The 25,865-nt window shown below is 31.6% G+C and overlaps 1 long non-coding RNA gene across 7 annotated transcripts; it reads left to right on the plus strand.

The window, feature by feature from the left end:
* The first annotated feature begins 14,212 nt into the window (after positions 1 to 14,212).
* On the plus strand, positions 14,213 to 25,136 carry LOC109161732. 7 transcript variants are annotated; one of them, XR_002050945.1, is made up of 4 exons: positions 14,213 to 14,389; positions 14,899 to 14,985; positions 15,120 to 15,275; positions 18,506 to 18,672. It is a non-coding gene; the product is annotated as an uncharacterized LOC109161732 (long non-coding RNA). The 7 variants fall into 7 exon arrangements; XR_002050944.1 differs by having other exon boundaries at positions 14,903 to 14,985; XR_002050947.1 differs by lacking the exons at positions 14,899 to 14,985; positions 18,506 to 18,672 and adding an exon at positions 24,810 to 25,136.
* The last annotated feature ends 729 nt before the right edge of the window (positions 25,137 to 25,865 follow it).

Raw genomic sequence — 25,865 nt, forward strand, 5'->3', positions numbered from 1 at the left:
ATATATGAATATAATTCATATTATTTTTCAATATATAAAAAACTTAATAAATAGATGATGGCAGATGATGCAAATCATATTGTGATGTCTTATAACCTCGTCCCTTAAACAGTTAAACATGAGGTTGGGGGTTGATCCCCACCCATGTGAATAGAGCAAACCATTTGGCTAGTCCCCTACCACTTAGTGTGCTGACCGTAGGGACGGGGGATTAGTCTTCTGGCTTTCGGCCGGAGGGATACCTTTGGGCAACCAAAAAAAAAATTAGCAAAGAAAGTCCACATTGTTTAATATAATATCCTATCATACTAATTATTTATTAATCTGCTATTTTTTTTGTTGTAATCAATTAAGCATATGATGATATATTAGTATGATGCATGCTATTCTCAATCCTAATAAGTAAACTAACATTTTCTTATTAATAAGAAAACTATCTCAAATAAATACTACACACTATTAATTATAGTTGAAAGTGTATATCTTAATCGAGTAATTCTTTTGCATGATCTAAAATTATATAATTAAATATGAAGTATTCTTGTAACATTTATAATAAAAACTAATAATGTTATTAAATTTTATATATATAAATGAAAATATGAACTTTATTCATTTATAAAGTTTTTATTTAATAACTAGTATTTGCGCCCGTGCGATGCACGGAATAGATTTGTTGTAATATATTAAAAATATTTGGATTGATATATAATTTTTTAAATTAGAACATCAAATATTATATAGTGCAATTGAAGATGTGATTCGAATCATTTATGTGTTTTGATGTTATCATTGCTTGATTTTGAGCAAATAATTGCTCAAATTAATAGCTAATATGTAGATGTACGCATACGGTGCTGTAATTTTGGAGATTTTATTTATCATCATTTAGTATTTTTTATAAATTTGGCAAATGTGCTCGTTCTCTAGCAACTCAGTTATAGCAATGAATTGCTATCTTAATTCATTTGTATATATGGAATTTTTATTTTTTTTTTGTCTAGATATATAGCAATTTTGTCATTTAAAAAAACATAATATCACCGATTGTATTTACACATTATTGAAACCTTTTATAGACGACATTGGTAGTGCCAACACAATTTTGTTCATCCTCGTCTAGAGCTAACACCTTCCGTCCATCAGGAAATGTTACTCAGGTGAAAATATATAATGGTAGAATATCACTCAATTAGTGTTCCCTTAATTTTTTTTAGTCAATTAGTAATATCATATTCATTTTCAACCAATTATTCTTTTTTATTTTCAGTCAATTAGAATATCAGATTCATTTTCAGTCAATTATTCTTTTTATTATTTTCAGTCAATTAGAATATTAAATGCATTGATATTTTTACTTAATTTTCGCTCCATTTTTAATTGATGATGTAGATATTATTATTTAAATATTTCCGTTCCATTTTTAATTTACCTTTATTATTGTTTAAAATATGCATTAACTATTGAAGTTGTAGAATATTATTATTAAAATATTTTCGTTTAATTTAAATTTATGCTTCATTTTTAATTATAATGCAATGATCTGACCATTTGTTTTTTTTTAGTCAATTATGGATCATTAATATCATTTTTTTTTATATTTTCAGTCAATTAGTCAATTAAAATATAAATGCAATGATACTTTTACTATTGATAATGTAGAATATTATTATTGAAATATTTCCTTTTCATTTTTAATTTTCCTTTACTTGATGATGTAGAATATTATTATTGAAATATTTTCGTTTCATTTTTAATTTCCATTCTATTGTTTGAAAGTTTGAAACATTTATGATATAATTGTGATTTGATTTATTCTACTGTGTAATATTATTGTCATAAATTAAAATGCAATAATTTGACAGTTTCTTTTTCCATTTTATTCAATTATAGATAGTTTTTTATTTTCAGTCAATTATTAATATTCATTTCCTTTTCCAATTATTATAATTATTAGTCAATTATACTAAAAGTGCATTTGGAAATCCAAAAACAAAAAGTAAGTATAATTTATTTTGTGCTAATAATATTATACCTTAAGTATAAAAATATGTATATAGATTATCATAAAATTATCATAAAAATTACACAGAAGAAGGTGATGAGAATTACCATAAATAATTATTAAGCAATAATATTAATTATTAAGACATGCATAATTTATTTTGTACTAATATATATAATGTTATTAGTACAAAATTAATTATACTTTATAATATTATAAGGTATAATATTATGGCAAGTATAATTGATTTTGTACAAATAATAGTATACCTTATATATATATATATATATATATATATATATATATATATATATATATATATATATAGATTTTGGATCAGGTGCACACCCCCTTGGCAGATGAGCTCGTGAGCCTCTTTTCTGACCATTAATTAGTTTAGATGAATGGTCCAGATCATTTGGGAAATTTCACACGTGTAGCAGCTCTTTTGTTAACATTAGGGCTTTTTTTTGTAAATTTGCAATAGCTTTTATTATAGGATGTATTTAATTTTGCCTGGGAATCTGCGAGAGTATTTCAACCCTTTGTATTCCATCTCTGTCTGTCTCTTCCAGCCATTCTCTTACTCCCCATCAATAGCTGACCTCCATCATCTCTCCCTCTCCATCAAAAATCTCGGTGGGTGAAGTTCATCATGGTGGCGCCTACTGTACGCCGATCGAAGAGGCAACGGCGGGCTAACGGTGGTTCCATCGAAGGTAATCGCAATCTCCATTATTGTTGTTCTAAAGTCAAGTTTGGGGGTGTCTTGCATGTGTATGGTTGTCTTCTCGTTTTTTATCGGCGGTTTGTGCTCCAATGGCAGTCAAATTGTGTCGTCGGGGTTTTGTCTGGTTGTGGGTTCTTTTTGTGGGTGCGGGGCTATGGGGCGGTCGCTGCATGGGCGGCGTCTTGTCGCCGGGGGACTGGGGAGTCGGTCTGGGAGCCGGGGTCTGGGAAACATCTTTCCGGCGGTAGAAACATATCCGGCGAGCATTTTTTTTTTAATTTTTTTTTTGTTATGCTGTTTCCATTTTTTTTTTTGTTTTTGTTTTTTCCTCTGTATATTTGCTTGGGCTTTGTTTGTAATTGTTTTGGGGGGATAGGTGTAATTGCCTGCGATTGAAATGAAGGAAAATGCATCTTAGGGATATAGTATGTGCGTTCCAGTATAAATTTGTGGGATATAGTATGTGCATATAGCGGATATTGTATTTGCGTTAAGTATGTTCAAACATATTTGTGTAGATTTAGTATCGTGGTTTTGTATTTTTAATTTTTGAGCATATTAAAAATGAATAATATGGGAGGGGTATGGCCGTATGGGCGCAGTAGTGACTATGCGTGTACATTTCTTGTTAGCCGTAATTTATGTTCATTGCCCCCATGTTACCATCTTTTACATGCACATTTTGTGCATTTTGCTGTCTGAGTATGTGCATTTTTTTTGTTGTTAGTATGTCGCTATATGTTTTTTATATGTTTTTTATATGTTTTAATTTGGTTAGGTATAAGTGTTTGTTTGCCGTGTTAACTATCTTGATTTTGTATTTATAAAGTTTGTTTTAGGGTGATGCAGTGTGTTGAAACATATTTTTCATTTAATTATACAATGGGTATTATGTGGTTTTTAGTTCTTTTTGTTTTTTAAGTCTGTGCATACGTATACATTATAGGTATATAGTGTGTGCGTTACAGTGTAGAATGCGCTGGTATGCACATTTTTTATGCTAATTAGTGTGATGTAAACATCTTTTTCATTTAATTATATCATGGGGAATATATAGTATGTGCACCAGAGATAGTATAGGTGCCTAACGCAGTGAAAAATCCTATTTTTTTTTGTCTATTTAAGTCTGTGCAAATGTATGGTATGGTAGGTGCATTTTTGTGCTGATTACAATGTCGAGTATGTTTTTTGTGGGGAGTGTATGTGGTTTGTGCTTGGGATGTAGTTAAATGCAGTGTTATCTATTTTTATGATGGTGTTATTTTCGATTTTTGCAGGTCAAGGTGACCCACACACCCCAGTTGGTGTAACCGATCCGGTTGCAACTTTACAGCCTGACCCCCCCCCCCCCCTCGAAGAACACCACCCCCCGCCGACCTCGGCACCACATGAAGATAACGAGGTGGCTCAAGCCCCATCTGACCCGGTGCCGGATAGTGTTCCGGATGAGGATGAGATTAAGAATCTGAATTGGTGCAAATTTGTGATCGATTGTTTGGTTGACAGGCATGCAAAGTGGTCTATGGATAAAAAAACAGTCATTTACTGTGCATTTACATAATATCTATTGCATGGGTTTAGTAGGTGAAATATGCAGTAGTTTTTTATATTATTTGTGCTTTATTTCTGTTTTTTTTAAGAGTGTACTTTTAAGTTTGTGTGTTTTAAGTGAAATATAAGGGTATTCTTTGCTTTTTTTTAGCATGCACCTTGGGCGTTTTTTTTTATGATTGTAGGTATATGGTATGTGCATATATGTATATGTAGTTTGTGCATTAAGGGTTATATTGTTATAACATGCACATGAAGGTTTATTTTTGGAACTGTAGGGTATGGTATGTGCCTGTATATATATAGTGTGTGCTTTTTGAGGTGTTGGTCTTTGCGTTGCATATTTAGTATGTATATTATGTATTTTGTAGCTGTAACATGCACCTAGGGCTTTAATTTTCTGACTGTAGGTTACGGTACGTGCGTATATATATATACTGTGTGCATTAAGGGTTCTATTGGTAAACATCATGTGTTGTGCATTTTGTATGCATTTTACTCTATAATCCGTGCAATACGAGGTATATGCAATAACATGGGTTTATTAGATGAAATATGCAGTAGATAAGCATTATACAAAAACCAGCATACGCACAGACACGAAGTGTTCATGCACTTAATGGTCCAAACCCAAAAAAAAAAACCACAAAACACGGTCACAGTCTATTTTGTTTATTAGGTAGTACGACGTACATTTTATCAGCATTCTACGAAAACCAGCATATGCACAGACACGAACCGTTCATGCACTTACAGGTACAAACCAAAAAAAAAAAAAACCAAAAACACGGCCACAGTGTAGGTTGTTTGTTAGGTAGTACGGCGTATATTTTATAAACATTATACAAAAACCAGCATATGCACAGACACGAAGTATGCAAGGACGAAAAAAAAAAAAAACCACCGAATATGCACGGACACAAAAGTATATATGCACTGATCGGTACAACGCAAAACAAAAACAACACAGACACAGACTACCTTCACTACAACGTAGTACGGTGTACGCACAGGCAGGTGTACCCGTACGCACACGATTTGTGAACGCCTGCTGTCGACCACCCCCAAACCCGTTTCACACCTCAACCATTTCGGGAAAAACCATGGTAGCGCACAGACTTAGAGGTGAATATGCACTTACCGTTACTGCCAATATCCATTTGCTGAAAGTCCTAAATTGTTGCTCCTACTATCACCAGCGACGTCATCACACATCTCCCATTGTTAATGCTAATTATGTCCTCTAATCTTTTTATTAATAGAATCTTTTAATTTCCATCCTCAAAAGCAGCAAAAGATGATTCATATTCCATTTAATTTAAGTCCTTAATTAAATTAGCCTTACAATTACTAATTTAACCTTACCATAAATAATAATGGACATTATTTCTTTTAATCTCAACCATAGATGGGAATTCAATCAATGGGTATTATTAGGCCTCATGGGCTCATCTATTAGAGGGGTGCACCAGATCCAAAGCCTATATATATATATATATATATATATATATATATATATATATATATATATATATATATATATATATATGCTTCGAATCCGGTGCAACCCCTATGCTAGATGAGTTCATGAGATCTCATGATATCCATATATTTATTTCTCATCAATGGTTGAGATTATAAGAGATTGTGAAAGTAATTAAGGATATATTTAAATCAAAAGGATTAAATAGTAATTGTAGATATATGTTTAATTATGGATATAATTCAATTGGAATCTTAAGCACTATATTAGGGAGATTATGAATGGAAATTGATATTTTAAATTATTAGTGACCCTATCAATGGTAATAATTAATTATATTTTGTACATCTAAAATTTTAAATTATGGAAAATTTTACGGCGGCGTGTGCATGGGTGTGGAATGGTGTGTGCGTTTTATAGTTTGTCATGGTGTACACCTCCTGTTACAGAAAAATAGCACACGCTATTCAACACCCGCGCACACACCATCGTAAAATTCCCTACAATTTTTTTTTTTTAAAAAACACAACAAACCCAATACTATATCTACTACGCACTGATTATTTACTCGAAATTCAAAAGTCGATACTCAAATCAGATTCGTATATTTTTGTTTTCTTTTGGATACGTTTGGCACACGGCCGAAACTAGTAATATAAAACATAAACCAAAATGTGCATGCTTGTATCACGAAACGCACATACCAAAATGCATAATTTTATGAAAAAAAAAAACAAGCACGCCATGGTGTACGAGCCCTGTTACAGTAAAACGCACACACCATTCCACACCCACGCACACACCGCCGTAAAATTTCAAAGAAAATCACTAAGAGAGAGAGAGAGAAATATTGATTAAGGAGAGCTGAAATAACAATACAAATCTTTATAAACATGGAAATAAATTAAATGGAAAGTAATAAATATAGTGCTTAATGACAAAAAGACCCATGCTTCATTTAAAATTAGTATAACATAGGATCCAAGTGGTAATCAATCTGAATCGTCAAAAAATTAAAATCAACGATCAAAGAATGTGCTCACGGGCTCGGCTGACTAGGGAGTGTGCACCGGATTCAAAATCTATATATATATATATATATATATATATATATATATATATATATATATATATATTAGGTATTATTTCTATAATTAAGGTATAATATTATTAAATCAAAATTATTTAAAATATATAGATTCACATTAAGAAAGATCTTATTAATTTCGGATATTAAAATTATATATTTATATTAAAGGTGAAATTATAAATAATTAAGTTTCAATAAGTTTAGTTATTTCGTAAGTTATATATGGTTAGTAATGAATATTTTATATATTACATTATGCCTATAAATGCTTTATCCGTATTAACCATCACTATATTAAATTAATATATAAATATTTTAATATAATATATAATTAAATATAAACATATGGTTAATATTTATTCAATATTATTATGAAAGTATTACAATTATAAATTTATAATTATAGCTTTGTATATAAAAAATATAGAAACTTAAATAATTTAAATCAAAATTATTAAAAATAATGCGTCTACAGTACAAAATAAATTATACTTGATTTAATAATTAATTATTAATATAATTGCCTAATATAAATTTACAATTATTAATAATTATATGTGGTAATTATTAGGCATTAAAAAATAAAAACAATAAGAAAAACAAAAGAGGAAATATAGATTCCATACGATATCTTACATAAGGCAAATTGATATAAAATTTAATCTAGAATTATGGTAGGAATAGGAAAAGTAGGAAATAATATATTATATTAAGAATTGTATTACCATATTTTATTAAAAGAATAAAAAGAATAAGAAAAACAGAAGAGGAAATATAGATTCCATACAATATCTTACATAAGGCAAATTGATATAAATTTTAATCTAAAATTATGGTAGGAATAGGAAAAGTAGGAAATAATATATTATATTAAGAATTGTATTACCATATTTTATTATACAATTGTTGTACACAAAAGAATTTTATATTTATTAATAGTATAGAAAAATTTAATTTCATTAGATTTTAAATAAATGTTGCCATAATTATATGTAGTAATTTGTCATATATAAATTTCTTACTTTAATAATATAAATCATATGATAATATATTCTATTAATAAAAAATAAAATCCTCCGTGCATAACACAAAGAGAACAATAAAAAAATACCCGCATGGGTGTAGCTCAATGGTTTAGTGAGCAGTATTTGGGGTAAGAGACCAAGGTTCGAACATTGGCGGCGGCAATGTGGGAATTATGTCCAAAGTGGGTAGATTCCTTGTGCGCACCGGCATTTGGCCCTGCCTACTAACCCATTCTGTCACCGTGATTTACATCTTTCCACAAGCTTTGTCGGGTCGGATGTGGGGGGCCCTTAGGGTTGGGGTCTTTTTGGGGTAAGAGAACAATAAAAAAACATTATCAGATACTCAGTACTTAAAACACAACTCACAATATATATTTTTTTTTAAAAAAAAAACATTGAATGGAACAAATAACCCATACTCTAAAAAAAAAAGGTTTTTATAAGAATTTAATTACAGGAAATCTAAGTTTAGGTCAATCAAAACAAAAAACACTAAAGGGTACTTTCAAGTATACATATATAGAAATATTTTAATCTATTGGCCTTCAATTATTTCTTAGAGTAAGAAGAAGTATCTTCATTAGATGAAGATGAATCACTTTCCACCACCTTGTTATAATGTTGCCATCGACTTAATTTTTTTTTTCCTTCTCTATATCTTGTTTTAAAGCAGAATCCCTTTTTTTTTTTTTGCTCTAGCCTTTTCGACCGCAGCTTTCGTGTCTCACTTAACTACAAAGTTACCAAAAACAATGAACTCGGGTAATATCTCCTACTGACTCCGTAACCATTGCATCACACAAATAACAAAAACCATGCCTGAAAATAAAATATATAAAAAATATTACAAAATTATTGTCTTAAACAAAGCAATAATACAAAAAATACATATAATACAAAATACAATTTTTTTAAAAAAACAACAATTAAAAACAAATCCATAATAAAGAATGTAAATAAAAATAATAATAACTTTTTTTCGCAAAGATAGAAATAGATAGAAGAGAAATTGTACCTTTAATGTCTTGAAATATGCATATTAGTTTGAGCAGCTATTGAACCACAATGATTAAATTGGTGATGAGAGTGTTATCTGCAAGGAAAAAGATGTATGCAATGTAAAATGAAGACTTTAATTTTTTTAGTCATCAATTCATTGTATTTATAAACTGCAAAACATATTGAAGTACATGAGAATATAGTTAAAAAAATGTACAAAATTCATACAAAAAGAAAGCAGAGAGATGAGTCTGAGATTCTTTGATTGAAGAAGCCCTTGTATTTATAGGTAGAAAATACTAATTCAAAAGGAAAGTATAATAATTTACTAAGGGAAAGTATAATAATTTATTTATTTGATTATTATTATTTATTTAATTTCCATTTGACATTTACTTACCAAATAAATTTTACTACAAAAGTTTTGGGGGGAAAATTTGTTAGGAGGATTTTACTTTTATATATATATATATAGATATAGATATAGATTATGTTGATTTGGTATGAAAAAAATCATGAATATTAATATTTGCAATAAAAATTATAATTGATATTCAAGGTGAATAATATCTAAAATACACTAAAAATTTAATACATAAATAATGAGTAAAGAATTATATAATTCAACAGGGCATGTTAGGTTTGAATAATATTTATTAATACTTGATCAAAATAAAATTAATATTACAAATTTTAATTTGTAATATTACAATATTATTAAATTTGAAAAATTCGATCAACATATTGAAATTCAACTTTACAATAAAATATAATATAATATATGAACAGTAATCATCACGCTAAACGAAGTAAATAGTGAAGTTTGAAGAACACTATAAATACATCGTTGATTTGTCGTTGACTTGTTTTACCGCGGTACAGTATTGGATGTAGAATAATAATTTTACACAAAAATAATACTCCGTACTAAATAAGTTACAATTAAGAATGAGTAAATATATGCATATGGGCCTTCAAACTCACCTCCTAATATTTGCACCTGTGCGATGCACGGCCATAATAATAATAATAATATAATAATAATAATAATAATAATAATAATAATAATAATAATAAAACAATATAACATAATAATAAAAAATGAAGAAAATATGTACAGTGAAAAATTTTTAATTAAGGATTAATATTGAAATTGTATTACACATTATTGAAAATTTCGTTGTATACAAAATTTTTAGCCGTACTCATAAATTTCATTATCTCCACAGATCAAAAAAAAAATTATTTTAATTTTGTTTTGTTTTTTAAAAACAACACAAATCAAAGTTTCTAATCCCTTTAGATTACTTATTCTAAAAAGTGTCGCGTACATTTGACCATGATTAAAGACAAACTTTTTCAAAAACAAATTCACATGCGATATAGAAAAATTGTTGTATATAATGGTATAAAAAGTATAAGAAGTTAATTCAAAAAAGTTTATACAATAATGCTAAATATAGTGTAAAAATATATGAATTTAATTCATATTATTTTCAATTTAGAAAAAACTCAACCAATAAATAGAAATTATGTATGTATGTATGTATGTTAAATTAAAAAATATAAAAATAAATCAATATAAATGTTATTTCATAATATTTAATATTTAAATATATTACTTAATATAATAAATTATTGGTAGTAGCTTCATTTTTTTTAAAACAAATAATCCGCCCAAAACTAACCCAATAATGCATCCCATAACCTAAACTCAATAAAATCATATATAAATGAGATGATGTTGTTTGATTTTTTTCATTTTCTGAAAAGATAATCCCATAACATGTACACATGAACAAAAATGAGAGGTTAAACATTAAATAATTACACAAATATTAATCAAATGGTTTGTAACCACAGATAGAGGTATATATATACATAATTGAATAAATATTAAACAAATGATTTGTAACCACAAAAAAAAAAAAAAAAAAAAAAAGGTAGGAAAACATTATATATATATATTTTTTGAATGCTACTGGCTCTATTACAATGTAGTATCTGTTCATATACTTTCTCAACCTACTGAAACATAGAACCAATAATGCCTCCACTAAGGCTCGAACTCACAACCTTTCAAACGAACTCACAACCTTTCAAATGAAAGTCTAACCCCGGTATATATAATATATATTAGTCTAATACGTGTCAATTGTAAATGGTTTAATCTACTTCTACGTGTAATCAGCATATGAAGGTTAATATATTTATTAAAATAAAATAAAAAATAAAAAATAAAAAAGGAAAGCTCTAGAACATGGATGGACAGTCTGGGCAGAGCTCGAGTGCTTCTTCTCTCTATCTCCTCTAGCTTGCTCGTCTTCTCTCGATCTTGCTATCTATAGCTACCATCTCTTTGAAATTTCTTACCCACTATGAAAACATCACTAATCTGCTCCGATTACTCAACTAATTTGGAAGTGAATTCGAAGGCAGGTATGTATTTTCTTCTATGTATAATCTGACAATCATATAGTGTATCTTTGTAATTCGTGTAATTTATTAGTTTATCTCTATAAATTTCTTTACTCTAAAACCACCAACACACTACACATTGATTGTGTTTAACGAACTTACCCCCAAAATAGCTTAATCATAGATCTAGGGTTTTATATTCTCCTGATTCAGATGCATGTTTTGGTAACCTTCATTATTTGACTTTTATCTACTTGCTTTCTGATTATCAGTGTGTTATTGATTGTTGTAGATCTATGGTTGTTTCTTTCTTCTAGTCTTTACCTATTATTTTTTTCTAAATGTGTTTTTTACAGATTGCATAGTAAACACATTAAGTATTCTGGTTTAGTAGAACTCTTGTTTTTACAGTCCCTTATTTTCCTAAAAATATTTCAAACTAATCATATTTTTCAATATTGATTGTATATTCTATTATTAATTAGAACAGAATATTGAATCGCATGTCGAAACGGTTATTTAACTTTTGTTGGATTTATATTGTTGAAGAAACAGACTTGTTATATAGCTGCATTGAAATTATAAATCTTTATACTATTCCATTATTTATACACTAACATTTTTTTTCCAGAAAGTGACATGTGATGAAAATATTGTCTGATGTCCATACTTGACTAAGTTCATAAAACATTTATGATCTTTTTAATGTGAGGTTGGATTTTTTTTTTTTTTTTTTTTTTTTTGGTCAATATGAAGGAAGTATCCACTTTATTTGTTAATTTGTGGCATTGATGATAACAGTTAAGCTTCTAAATATCATTGATTGATAGAGCTGTTGTTTTTTCTGAGCCACTATTTTTTTTACATAATTAATTTTGTTAATTTAGTGATATTTATCTTTGTTTCTTAATTTTGAGTTTTAAGTATAGTCTTTATGTTTTCAAAGTATATTGCCTTATTTCATTCATAGAGATGTTTTCAAAGTATATTGCCTTTAAGTATAGATGTTTTTTGTTAAATTTTGTTTGATTCTTGATTTTGAGTTTTAAGTAGGCAAGTGATTTTCATGTTAGCTTTCTTCCCTATTTGCCTTATTTCTTTGGGTTTTGACATGCCTTTATGTGCCCACTTGCAAACTGTGTTTGATCTCTTGGGTTAAATGTAAGTAGAAATTTCTGAGTGTTCTTTACTTTGGTCTCTCATTTACTTCAATTCTGAGTGTTCTTTACTTTGGTATCTTATTTAAAAACTACGGTATTGCTATGATTGTTGAGGTTAAAATCTATTTTGTCCATGAAGTTGTACTTACCTAGGGTTTTCCTAGATTACGTTTATGAACTAATTTATTTTTCAGATTACTTCATCTAGGGCTTCATATCTATTTTATTTAGGGTATAAATTTTCTATCAATTGCTTTGCTCAACAACACTACTAATCCAGAACTTCATTTATATGTTAATTTTCATGCTTAGATTTAGAGTTTATAATGTTCAGTCTAATACTCCAGAACTCAAACAATTCGGTCAATTTTGCTATTTAAAACAGTTTAAATCGGTTTTGTTGTCAATTTCTAAGTAATCTAGGAGTTTAATTATCTAGTACAATTACTCTCTACTATCATTTTACCAATCTAAAATGGGTATACACTATTGTAAATAACTATTGTGTTCTTCTGGCTATGAGTCTCTGTTTTATGATACTTAACACCTTATTTTGCACACCTAATAGATGTATTTAACTATAAAGTCAGTTTAAAATCGTAAAGTGTACATACTTTTTTCAAACTATTCAGAAAAAGGCTTTTAGTTGGTACCTTTATTCTGAGAAGTGTTTCCTTTTCCTCCCTATCACAGCTGATCTTGTAAGTTGCTTCATTCTTCACTTATCAAAATAGTGACTCCTATCTGTACTATACTTTTATTTCTACAGCTAATTGTGATAGTTAATTTCATTCACCATTGTCACTGTACAATGAGACTCTCTGTTCTTTTTTATTAATTGCATAGTGTTTAAATTTCATCGTTGAATGTGTGTTTTATTATTGTAAAAACATCTATCTCTAGAGATGAAATTGTATTCTGATGCTATCTACAGAATGCAACCTAATTGTTGTCCTCAATGCTATAGAATATCTTCAATGCAAAGTATATGCTATCTACAGAATGCAAATTGTTTTACATCTCTTGCATTCTGTTAGTTTTTGAATTTAACTATCATCTCTATTAAAGTTTTGGCTATTGATTAAGTTTTAAAAGTTTTCTATCCCCATAATACTTTTTCTGTTTTGTTAGATTCAAATCAGAAAATTAAAAAACAACAATTTGGCCTTGTGTGTGTCCTTGAATATACTAAAAACACATTATAATTTATTTACTATTTATATACTATTATAATTTATTTTTGAATGAACTATTGCAGGTGGAGGAACAGGGAGGTCAACAACACTATAAGACTAAAATACAGAATCAGTGTTAAAACATTGTAAGTTTAATTTATACATGCATAATATACTTTTTTTTTTTGCTTTTATATGACATTAAAACCAAAATCAGATCCAAGCACATGGAAAATGGAAAAAAATTTCAAATTCTTTTTCAATTTATACACTTTATATCCATTTAACTACATTTTATACAAATACTCCATTTTTTGGACATTCTAAACTCACAAATCCTTCAAAAAATAATTCGTCTATAGCTTCTTCATGACCTGCAATTATCCAGTACAACTTTTTGTAAAATATAAAAATGAAATGAGCAGAAAAAATAGTTGCATCAATGCTCAATATATGCCATCCTTGTCACTGTATATTTAATTTTTCACTTTAGATCATATACTATTCAAATACTTTAATTTGTATTTTTTTACACTTTAAATTCATGGAAGAGTTTTGGATTGAAATGCATATTGTGAGAATTGCATATTTGTTGGCTGCCTTGTTCATACTTTTTTTTTACAATCATGGAGATTTGAAGGCAGCCCCAAAATCATTAAATCACACAGCATGGATATTACTTGGAACATATCACACAGCAGACATATTAGTAAGGGACGAAATATCCTCATCATTAAGCATATGGCTTTTGTAAGTGTATACCTTTCCCATCTCCTTGTGCATCTGCTCCTTCATCTCCTCAGTATCATCCTCCACAGAAACCAATAGTCTAATATTGGAAATTAGATAAAGAAATAGAAAAGAAACCAAACATGAATATATAGTAGTAATTGAACACACAAAAAAAAAAACTGAATAATTAAGTAGATAATATAATCTAGAAAAAATAAACAGATGTGCAGGTGTTCTCACCGCACAGGTGCAATTTTATACAGTATAGATCTAATCTACACTTGGATTATATAAGAACTAATCTAGGTAATTTAAAAAACTTCTTATCTGGCCACTGTTGGTGTACATTCTGCCTTTTGATCTTGTCCTCATATTACTCCCATCCACTTACTTATCTTGTTTAAAAAACTTCTTATCTGGCCACTGTTAGGTGTACATTCTGCCTTTTGATCTTGTCCTCATATTACTCCCATCAACTTACTTATCTTGTCCTCATATTACTCCCATCCACTTACTTATCTGGGAAGACAGGATTGACTTAAGAAGTTTGTGTGGAACTTGCATTCTGTGTATATTTTTCTCCAACAAACAGAAAAATATAATCCTGTTTGACAGTAAGTACAAACCATCTACTTTGTCACTCAATGACAGTGTGGCATACTTTCTAAAATGTAGAATTCCAGTTTATATGAACATAACCCTTCCAATATCTGTGTTACTCATTTATATTCCATCTTTTCTTTTCCAGTTTACTTTGCTCACATTTACATCAACACCAAGCACCAAGAAAAAAAAAATTCTGCTCTAGAAAAAGTGAAAGAGGATGCAAAGCTTTACAAAATCTGCAGTCCAAATTTTGCAGCAGCAACTACTGCTGGTCAGACCTTCTTTGTTTACTTTCCAGGTACTATACTTGTTATTGTTTTATCACTTTGATGAATTGCAACTCTTCATGTGCTTTTAGTCTTTCATGTACTTGTGAAACTCTTCATTTAAACCTTAATGTCAGCCAGACTGCATCCAGCACCCTGCACAATCTTCAGAAATAGCAAAGAAAGTAAAAATGCATACAATCAAGTGTATACCTTTCCCATCTATGTATATGCTTCTCACCCACTGATAGTTCCATGTGCTCCGGCAATTGCTGTGGAGTAAATATATGAAAAGCTAAGTATATATATATATTTTTTAGATTCTAATGGAAGGGGGTAACCCAAAATAGAGGCCTAAACACTCAGAATTCGCCACACTGGGTAGCCATTTTGGTCGTTGTCTAGTATGTCTGCTAGCTCTTCAGGGGGGCTGTTAATGTTTAGGGACCCCAGCTGTTGGTATTTGAGCTTGGCCAGAGCATCAGCTGCTGAGTTTTGTTCCCGGGGAACAAAGGTTAGATTCCATTCTCCCACGTCCGTGAGTTCCCTGATACATACTCGAAGGATGTTGTCAGTTGCAGTGTTTGTCATTATGTTTCCGTTGATGGCATCTACGGTAGTCCTTGAGTCGGATTCGAAGCATATTTTTCGGCTTCCTATCAATTTGGCTAGCTGTATACCTTTGAGTATTGCCCAGGCTTCCGCCATCTCTGCTGAGCTTGCTCCAATGCTGTGGGAGAATCCCTTCAACCAACAGCCTTCGCTATTACGTGACCACCAACGTAGGCCTTTCTGTCCTGAGGGTAATAGCTTCCATCAACATTGATCTTGATCCACCCAGGGGGTGGTTTAGCCCATCTAATTAGCTTCCATTCCTTTGTTGATCTTTGGTTTCCTGGCTGGTTGTTCTTCATGAAGGCATTGGATATCTCATTAGCTTGTGACTGGATCCAAAAATTCTTGAAATGCTCACTATACGTCTCCCCGTTGAAGATTCTGCTATTTCTCCAACGCCATATCCACCATATGGCTGTTGCAAATAGGATATTTGTATTGATTTTCTGCTTACCTTTGTTAGGACCACGGACACCCCAATCGAACCACTCGTGGAATGGGAGATTTGAGCCCGAGGTGATCATGCAAGGTAGGACTTTGTTCCAAACTGTGAGCGCATCCGGGCAGCTACGGAAAATATGCTCTGTTGATTCATTGTCATGGTTGCACGCCTCGCATCTGCTAGAGTTTGTGAAGCCTCGTTTTTTCCTGTTCGCATTAGACATGACTCGATCGTGTCTAATAAGCCACATGAGTGTTTGGAACTTACTTGACACCTTAACTTTCCATATGTTCTCCCATGTGGGATGGTGATAAACAGTGTTCCTTGTGATGATTCTTCCGCTAGAAGTTCCACGAACAACTAGGTGTTCATCTTCCGTAGCTGCTCTCCTTGGGGTGGCAGGTCTGCCTATTCTACCCCTTTGTCGGGCACGAGTTGCACCTGTCTGCCTTGTGGTGTGGAGGCTTGACGTTGATGCAGCACCCGGCCTTTGCCCGAAAATAACAGCGGCCTCCTCCACCTGATCCCTTCTTGGAGTCCCGGATTTACCTCCTCTGCCTCTGTGTCTCGTGCGAATTTCCCTTAACTGTCGTGGGGGTTGGGCATTAGGATCGGGTGCAGTTGCTGATATTTGAACGGGAGTATCTGTATTGATGGTGTCCGGGTTTCTTTGTTCTTCTGCTTGGAAGGCAAATTCTTCGTTGTGCTCCTCATTTTCCAGATCACGCAGCGGTGCAAAGCGCGAGCTTAGGGGTTGGCTAATATAATCTGTTGGGGTGATAGGTTCGTGGGAGATTCCTGCGGATTGACGTCTTTCTTGGCCTCCTCTTGTAGTAGGTGCTCTTGGTCTTCTGCGGTCCTTCCGTTGTACTAACATCCACGCACCATATTTTTCGGAATGAATATTCGATGTATCAGCAGTGTTCTTGGTGGGGGCCGGACTGTGATTGTCGTTGTCTGCCTCCATTGCCGTGTTGTCCTTAGTTTGAGATGAATCTTCCGGTTGTTGGTTGCCAGTTCCAATCCCACAGAGCTCTTTTCTATGCCCATATTTCCCACATTTAAAACAAATGAGGTGCAGACCTTCATACTCAATTGGGCATACTTGATCTTCTAGGGTGAATTTGGCCAGCAATCGCTTAGAGAAATCCAGCTCTACACAAACTCGTGCGAACTTGCCTCTGGACGCGAATCCCGTTGTTACGTCAACCTTGATGGGTTTCCCAATTTTATCTCCAATTTTTTGCAGGAAGTCGTCGTCAAAATACTCGGTCGGTAAAGTTGGGAACCGGATCCAGACAATTAGCTTCTCTGTTTTGTCCAATTGAGGGTTGAAGTTTGGGCGCCATTCTTTAACGATGATGTAGTGGCCGAGAATCGTCCAAGGCCCCTCAAATTTAGCGTAGTCGTAATCTTGTTGTAACTCAAATTTTGCCAAGTAATAATCGTAATTAAGGTCGATAAGATCCAACTGTCCCTGCAATTTCCAGAGAGTCTGCAAGCGTCGAAGAAGGAAGTTGTATCCGATCGTTCTACTAAGAACTCGAATTATTAGTGTTCTTCGCCAAGGTCTTCTCAATCTTGCTTTTTCTTCTTTGGTTACCCTAATTCTTGGGCAATCTGGATCATCTGGCGCATTGGCGTATTCGTCATCCGAGGCTTCCTCCTCTGGGATGCTCTCATCAACCTGCCTTGTAGATATGAACCCCGTTAGGGTCTGCTTGTAGGTAATCGGTGGTTGGCGATTGGTGATGGTATCCAATGGTTCATTGAGAGCGGCCATGGGTGATTCCATGTAGCCTTCGGTATTTGAGTGTCTCCTGTGGGTTGTGATTCTCTGGGTCGTTTAGGTTTCTTAGTGCTGCGTTCAAGCAAATCTTGAACTTCCGGTGGCCGGACTCTTTCCTCCGGCGATTCAGAGGGAGAGAGCACTTCATTCGTCTCCATCCCTTCCCGCTGTAGCACTGGTTAAAAGCTAAGTATATTTCTGTCTTTATTTTATTTTTTTCTATTTAATGTATAATTTATTTCAAAATAGCAGTGATAAAAAAAAATTAACAAATCCTTCACTCTTTACAAATCTACCCCTTTGTCAAGCTTGACAATATGAATAAAACAATAGAACGTATAATATTTATTCATAGAACTTACCTACTGGTCATGAAAAACGACCTCTGATTTGTGATGAAGCTTTTTTGTTAGCAGACATATTGCGTTCCTTTGTTGATTGGAGAAAATTTGGCTGCCAAGCTTGAACATTGTTCTTCAATATTGGAAGAGCTTTAGTTTGTATTGAATATTGAGACTCCTTAGTGTTTGTTTTTGATTAGGTTTGTGATGTATATATAAGACTTTAGTTATGATTGCTGATCTTTCGTTTACTCACTAATTAGGCGGCCTAATTAATAACTTAGCATTATTATTTTCATAAAGATTTTTATGGAAAAACGAAGAGACCAACCGATTTAAAATTAGGATTTGATTCTGATTGGTTGAAATTGATCCTGTACCCAAAAAATAAAGGAAACAAATACTCCCTCTTTCCCATTTTGCATGTCTTACTTTCCTTTTTAGTTTGTCCCAAAATGTTGTCCTCTTTCTAAAATTGAACATCATCATCATTCTACTTTTTCCCTAATTACCCTTATGACTTTTGCTTTTATTTCCAAAAGTACAAAAGTGAAGGGCATAATTGGAAAATACATAGCATTTACTTTAATTCTTTAAAAAGCGTGCAAAAATCAAATGAGACAACCAATTCGGGACGGAGGGAGTATTTTTTTTTTTGAAATCCCTTGGAAACCCAATCGTTTTTCACGGCATTCTACGCAAAAGACATCAATATTCCGTCTTTCTCTAAACGACGTCGTTGCTGGTAGGCGGGAATTTTTTGCTCCTATTATTTTGCTTTAATATATATAGAGAAGAGATAAGATTAGTAATTATCCTTTTGTTGTAATATAATAAGATAAAATAATTTATGACTATTTTAGTAATAAGAAAAAGTCTATAGTCAAATTAAAAATTACAATTTTGATCCACTGATTATTAGAGTTGTGTTAATTGCAACACTTGACTTTCAAAAATGTTAATTCAATACCTTGACTATACAATTTCTATCAATTTTAGTCACGCCGGTCAAATTACCAGCGAAATCTCACCGGAAAAATTTAATTGGTCAAATAATGAGGCTATTTTAGTCATTTTACTCACCATCCCTTTCTTCTCCGATGAGCTTTTCTCCGGCGATGAACAACCTTGATTTAAAATCTCCATTTCCGGCGACACAGCGGTATTTTTGCAGTAAAAATCTAACTAGCAAAATGCCATGAAAAGGTAGAGAAAGTAGTAGAACACAGAGTACTATGTTATATTACAGAATATAAACATTAATTTCATCAATTCTCTGATCTTCTTCTAATGGTCTCTTTCTAGAAGTCTCTCCAACAGGCCGTCTTCATACTCAATCTCAAAAACCTCTTTCGATTTTCCGGCGGACGGGTCGCCGGCCTTCTCCGAGGCACAGCCAACGCGATTAAGCGAGGGGTAGTAGCAAGGAGGGCTGGGGAGCTGAGAATAATACTCGTTAGGGAAGTTCAAGATGGCAAGGGCAGGGGAGCTTAGACGATTTTTACTGCAAAAATAGATTTTGTTCAAATAGATTTTTACTGCAAAATTTCCCTTCGGCCTTGAATCGTCTTTACCTTTGAAGAACTTCCCTCCATCTTTATTTTGTTCAAATATATTTTTACTGCAAAAATACCGCTCCGCCGGAAATGGAGTTTTTAATCAAGGTTGTTCATCGCCGGAGAAAAGCTCATCGGAGAAGAAAGGGGTGGTGAGTAAAATGTCTAAAATACCCTCATTATTTGACCTATTAAACTTTTCCAGTGAGATTTGATCGGCAATTTGTCGGCGTGACCAAAATTGATAGAAATTGCATAGTCAATGTATTAAATTAACATTTTTGAAAGTCAAGTGTTTCAATTAACACAACTCTAATAGTCAGTGGACCAAAAGTGAAATTTTCTCTTTATAAAATTATATTTATTATTATGTAAATGTTTAAAAAATAAATATAATAATAATATTCTTGTAAATAAAAGAGAGATAAATTATGTTCATATTTATGATTTATTTAACAAGTTCAATTCACCATACATGTTGTCGTGAATGTAATATTCAACCGACCATTGATAAATATTCTCAACATTACATTTACCAATCAACATCATTAGTACGACATTATCTTCTGTATTGAATAGTACAACATCTTTTATTTTCTCAATTTGGAAACATGTTTCTATTTCGTCCCACAACAGTGGGAATAGTCTTGCATTCTCTAGTTCTCAATTTTCAACAATTAGCTTTAAAGTGTCGCAAAAGACTTGGGATTTGTTGAGAAATGTACACAACAAATCATGCTAGAGAAATGTAAGGAGAAGTTAGTAAATGAAAAATTTCCTATTGACGGAAGTTGAATGTATACATTAATGCATGTATATTGTTTCTTACTGGTGAAGGTTTAGAGAAATCAATATACCAAGAACGTTCTCGTCTTTGTAGTGCATTAAATGACAAGGATGGTGGGATAGCGGACATTGCCTTGACAATTATTTGGTCTAAAATATTAAAAAGAATAGTTAATATTTGTAGTTAAGTGTATAATTTATAATATATGAATTATAGTGTAATGTTACCTTGATCATAATGGTGAGATGTTATGTAATCCCCATAACGATTAGACTCTAGTTTCATCTCACCATTAAAGTAGTTGGGAGTGTTATAGTTATAGTAGAAAAAAGTTTCAAAACTGAAGAAACCAGTATGTCTAAAGAGTACAATGTCCCCAACATGCAAATCATTAACTACCATGAAATCTGATGTTTCCGTAGTGAAGTGCATGTTCTCAACTGTAACTTCAATTCCTATCGAGCGACCATGACGCAATAATGGGGCAAGCTATTCAAGATGTTATCATATGAAGTGAAACTGAAGTGCAAAATAAAATTCAATGTCATGAAGTTAAAATTTTATTTATATAAATATCTATTATAATTGTGAAAATATAAACATTACATTGAAGTGACCCACTTTGCTTGCACTAAGTCGATCCAATTGGTCGCGATAAACTTGTTCCACGTGTTTGGGGACAAACGCCATGAATGCCAGCAATTCCACCTACGTTTCAAAATAGAACAATAAGTACTTCACAGAATAAAAATTCAAGCATTTAATCAAAGTTTACAACTAACCTTGCTGCAAGTGGCAAATCTCAAGTATTTCTTCAGGCAAAACGCCTTGTGGCCGAACCATAGGCAATCTCTACCATGCCCAAATTTGTACCAATAATAAGCATCTGCATACGGTCTTAGTTTCATGATGGGCCTCTCTACACAACGCCCTTTACAAATACGCTAAAGTTGCTGATCCCCAACTATATTGATCGCACACTTCAAAATCACAAATATACTCAAGCACAAATAATTTTATATCTGTCTTATTTGTTTTGGGAATAGAAAATCACCTAATAAGTGAAACATAAGTATCTGCGTGGCTTTTTTCACCTCAACATTTGAGCTGTTAGGCATGAGTTTCATAACTTTGGGTACGACTGTTGAATTAACCTTACTAGTTGTAATGAATTTATCTAGAAGTTCAATTCCAAACAATTCGAAAAAAAACAGACTTTCACTCTTGGACAGACCGCTTATCTCCCCCCGTAACTGGTAGACCATCCACCTTCAATCCGAATAACACTTCAATATCTTGAAGTGTAATTCCACCTCACTGAAGGGCGTGGACCTCTGGATGCCAACGCTCTATAATGGTGACAATTAATGCGTGGTCTAACTTTATATTTGTGAGGTGAGCAACTCCGTAAAACCCTGCAACACGTAGGTAATATAATGAAGCATTTTGGGATGACGAACATCTCGACTTTGTGTCTGCATATCGTACCGACCGACGTTGTGTCGGGGATTATAATCTCTATTTATCCAAATGGCTTTAGAACGATGGTTTTGTAGAAATACTAACAACATTGGATCAATCGGTCCCGGGTGCAATGCCATTTCCATAACTATAAACAAATATTTATTAACAAATTATTATTCACCAGTTTTTAATAATATCTTTACTTTTTAGATTACATAGTAAGTTCAAGCAAAAGAATCATTAATCTACAATTATAATAAGAGCCAATAATGTTAGGCCCTTAACTGGAACAAAAAAATGTCGATCTTATTGTTTCTTAAAATGAATGGTTCATATTATACTATTGTTTCTTAAAATGAATGGTTCATATTAGTTTTATTTTAGTATTTTTTATTGATTTTCCTTATTTACCCTCTATTATATTATTTTCTTCCCTTAAATAACCTAAATTCCGTTAGCATAAACTTTAGTAATGGAATATTCCGTTAAGTATTTATTATTTTAACTTACACATTAATTTCTATAAGAAAAGTCTTAGTTTCGAACCACATCCCAATTACAATTGACATAATTGTTAAACATATACTACGAATATGTTAAAATATATTTAAAATATATATAATATAAAATTTAACATAAACTTTGTTCAAATAATTAGTCTGCCTAAATACATAACATTCAAAGTTAAGCATCAAAGATTATAAATCAAGAACTTTAAAAATCATTTGATAAGAAAAAAAACTTAATATTCTTTTGATTATTTAGATCAGAAAAAAACTTAATATTTCAATTATACTTTTGCATTAATATTTTTTGTATGTATTTTTTTTTAAAAAAAATCAATGATTGCATTATTGTTGATGAAAAGTATATACGCCACTTTATTACTCTTATTAAACTAAATAAAGTAGTAGCTACAACAAAAAGAAAAAAAAATACATATGCATTTAATTAATTTAGAATTAGATGTCTATAATGCATTTATTTTTTTAAAAAAATATTCATTATAAAAAATTTAAAAATAGATATAATTTCATTAGTTATATTATCTTTATTTTATACAATTCAAAAATTTATTACCTTCAAATTTATCAATTTATTATATTCACTGCATTGTCCATTGTCTTCTTTTTACATTATCTTGTAATTAAATATCAAAGTTATAATAAAAAATATATTATATATATTTATTTACCAAGTATTTTATACAAATATAAAAAATATTAATATTTTGTTCAATACTATCACATGATAACCTACGACACACATCTCACAATGCATGAAACATGTAGGGGAAAACTACCATTACCAAATATCGATTAGAAAATTCAATAAATATTATCTTGCATTTATATATTTTGAATTACCGATTTAAATAAACAAATTCAATATTTATTTACATATGCAAGAACATCTCCGATATGCATGTCCACCTTGGAAGGTGGACACGGTTTCATAGCATAACTTGCCCACTTTATTGCTCTTAAACTAAATAAAGCAGTAGCTACAACAAAAAATAATACATATGCATTTAATTAATTTAGAATTAGATGTCTATAATGCCTTTATTTTAAAAAAATGATTGATTATAAAAAATTTAAAAATAGATATAATTTCATTAGTTATATTATCTTTATTTTCTACAATTCAAAGATTCATTACCTTCAAATTTATTAATTTATTATATTCACTGCGTTGTCCATTGTCTTCTTTTTACATTATCTTGTAATTAAATATCAAAGTTATAATACAAAATACATTATATATATTTATTTACCAAGTATTTTATACAAATATAATAAATATTAATATTTTGTTCAATACTTTCACATGATAACCTACGACACACATCTCATAATGCATGAAACATGTTGGGGAAAACTATCACTACCAAATATCGATTAGAAAATTCAATAAATATTATCTTGCATTTATATATTTTAAATTACCGATTTAAATAAACAAATTCAATATTTATTTACATATGTATGAACATCTCCGATATAATATTACGTTGATATACTGTGAAATACTTATTTAAAAATAATCATTGGAAATTATCCCATTCGCGCAAAGCGCGTAAAAAAACTAATGTTATCATACAGAGTAACATAAAATACCAAACTATTCATGCAATCCATTATTTACACAAATTATTTATATAGCACACCCTCGGTGAGACCATGTTAGGTGAATATAGGCTAAAAAACACACAGAAAATGCCAAACAATAATTATTATTTTTTTGAGTAGTTAAACAATATTTTTGATATGCAGAATGTTTCCCTGTTACACAGGCTGGAAAATACAAAGATAAATGTTATCAAATTGGGTAGAGCTTTATCACCAATATATTACTTTGGAGGAAGATAGGCAGTCACAAGTGAAGACAATAGTGACTTGACCCGTATTATCAGTACTGAGAAGAAACTACCGATAGTCAAAATTATAAATGTGATATTACTATGGAAGCAATGGGTGTTAATTTGCCTGTTGTTTAATTTTAGATATGGACCTAATTGTAAATGCAGAGCCTTTCATCCTCTGACGGGTGAATTCGTCGTGATATGCAGAGGGTCGCCGACGTGGAGAAACTGGTTGAAGACTGTAATGATCCAAAGGGAAAGCCTATAGTAGCAAACGACGCCGTAAGACTACAATAACAGAATTATCGGACGGGTGACAGTTGTGAACTGAACTGTGCAGTAACCTAAAACGCAGCGTTTGAGGAGTCAGTTGCAGAACGGTCAAAGGCAAGGCCATGCGACGTCGTTTAGTAGCTTGAGTAGTTTAAGCTGTTAAGCAGTTGCTAGCAGTTGTAATCCTTCAGATAAATAGACAGTTAGAATGTAATCAAGCTATGTTTTTACCAAATGCAATGCTATTCTGAATTCTTCTCACCTCGACTCTCTTCTCAACTCTTCTTCTCAAATTCCCTAAACCCTAGAACCGTAACAAAGACTACACTCTGAGTGTGAGGAAGGCCGTGGATTTGCGTGCCCTAGCTGTGCGGCAGTCCAACGATTCGTCTCTGAAGAATGTTGGGTTGAAGGATCTGGTGAGGATTTATCTGGGGGCGGAGATGGTGAAGCCGAAACGGGTGACGATGGGGAGGTGGGATAAAGAGTTGCTAACCACAGAGCAGATTCAGTATGCGTGCATTGATGCTTTTGTGTGTTTTGAAATTGGAAGGATTTTGAATGCTTCTTCTTCTGCTCATTAGAGATGACTAATTGACTAGACTATATATGACGACTGCTTTATTTTGCTAATGTCAACTGCAGCTGTTATCTTTGACTCTGCATTTCTGTAACTATGTAGTAGGAGGAGTGTTATTAAGATGATCAATTAATTAGTATATTGGGGATTATCTCTTTTTAGTAGAATAAATTTATTCAGAACTAAATCAACTAATTAGCTAGGGTTTGGATTGGCTTGCACAATCATAAGTTTCCCAATTCCTCTTTTAGTCTTAATGTGTTGAATTAACCCCAGAAAACTTGAGGCCTTGCTTCTTCCAACCAGAAATCTGGAACATTTCAATATTCACTCTATGATGACGACTGACGTTTTTTTTTTCTCTTCATGGTCAAATGAAACGTGAATACAAAATAAATTATTACTTCAGC

The sequence above is a fragment of the Ipomoea nil genome, unplaced genomic scaffold, assembly GCF_001879475.1.
Source record: "Ipomoea nil cultivar Tokyo-kokei standard unplaced genomic scaffold, Asagao_1.1 scaffold2926, whole genome shotgun sequence".
Classification (NCBI taxonomy): Eukaryota; Viridiplantae; Streptophyta; class Magnoliopsida; order Solanales; family Convolvulaceae; genus Ipomoea; species Ipomoea nil.